This window comes from Nycticebus coucang, chromosome X (assembly GCF_027406575.1).
Source record: "Nycticebus coucang isolate mNycCou1 chromosome X, mNycCou1.pri, whole genome shotgun sequence".
In the NCBI taxonomy this organism is placed as follows: Eukaryota; Metazoa; Chordata; class Mammalia; order Primates; family Lorisidae; genus Nycticebus; species Nycticebus coucang.
In genome coordinates this window covers 100,470,425-100,471,644 of record NC_069804.1, presented here as the reverse complement: position 1 = coordinate 100,471,644, position 1,220 = coordinate 100,470,425, and the positions used below count along the sequence as shown (strand labels likewise).

At 47.0% G+C, this 1,220-nt stretch overlaps 1 pseudogene; it reads right to left on the bottom strand.

Moving 5' to 3' along the window:
• Nucleotides 1–275: 275 nt before the first annotated feature.
• Nucleotides 276–831, bottom strand: LOC128578561 (UPF0561 protein C2orf68-like; annotated as a pseudogene).
• Between the last annotated feature and the right edge of the window lie 389 nt (nt 832–1,220).

Sequence of the window (1,220 nt, the reverse complement as noted above, 5' to 3'; positions counted from 1 at the left end):
TGGCTCTCCCTGGAGTCTCTGCTTCCAGATCACCAAGTTAGCCAAACAAAATTCTCAGAAAGTTCCAGAATTTTAGGCTAGGCAAATGGGCCAACATATAAGAAAGAATGGCTGCAAGGGAGGCCAGGTGTAGTCCTGCAATGCTCTTATGGATGCAGCACCAGATCTCAAGATCTCAAACTGGTTCTGGCACCCCCAGACTAAGGGTGAGCTCCCTGGGTAGAATTCTTCAAACAGCAGCAAATTCCAGCTTGGAGAGAATGCCTTCAATGAGGTCAGTGTGGGCTCCAGCACTTTGCAATCTCCTCTTGGATAGCAACTTGAGGGCCTCTTGCATGAATGGGTCCAGAGGCATGTGTGTTGACACCTCCTCCCTCACCCTTCCTGGGTCATCATCCTGCTACATGATAACTGATGTGACCTCTCCACTGTCTGCCTCATATTCTAAGCAGAAGAGCTGATGGCTAGAAGGCTACAGCTCAGAGCCACCACTACTGCTGCTTTCACTGGACTCTTCATAGTCTGTGTTGCCTTGGTGGGTAGAGGCATCTCGATGTCACGGCTGGTACACTTGCAGATCTGGCTTCTGGGGTGGGTCGGCACAGGTGTGTGTCATCTCCTCACCTTTTCCTTGGCCACCTGATTCACCTTCTTATTATAGTTGTCCCTGCAGGGAGCCAGGTTGGACCAGGGGTGGCAGAAGTGGTGCAAGTTGGGGTGGTACTGGGCCATATGGTTCTGTTGGATACGGTGCATGAAGCCGTGGTTCATATCCAGTCGACTGCCAGGCTTGCAGCAAAGCCCAGAATTGGGACCAGACCCTGCCTCCATTCAGAGCCAGGGGTGCAGAGCCACAGCCCCAACTGCATCCACCCGTAGGCAGAATTCCAAGTCTCCAAGGCAATTTTTAAGGAAGACTCCTCCTATAAAGAATGGATTTGAAAGAAGGGGAATTTAAAATATGGATGATTGAGAGAATAAACACATTGGAAGAGAAAATGGAAAGACAGAAACAAAAGTGAGATGAGAGATATGTAGAATATAGAAAAGATATGGATGAGCTTAAAGAAATGAAGGAGGCAATTATGGACAATAAATAAGCAGTAGAAAATATCAAAAATGGATTAGACCATGGAGGAGAAAGAACATCAGAGTTAGAGGATAAAGTCTTTGAGTTAATACAGGAAGTAACAAAGTCAGAAAAGAAGAGAGAGAAAACA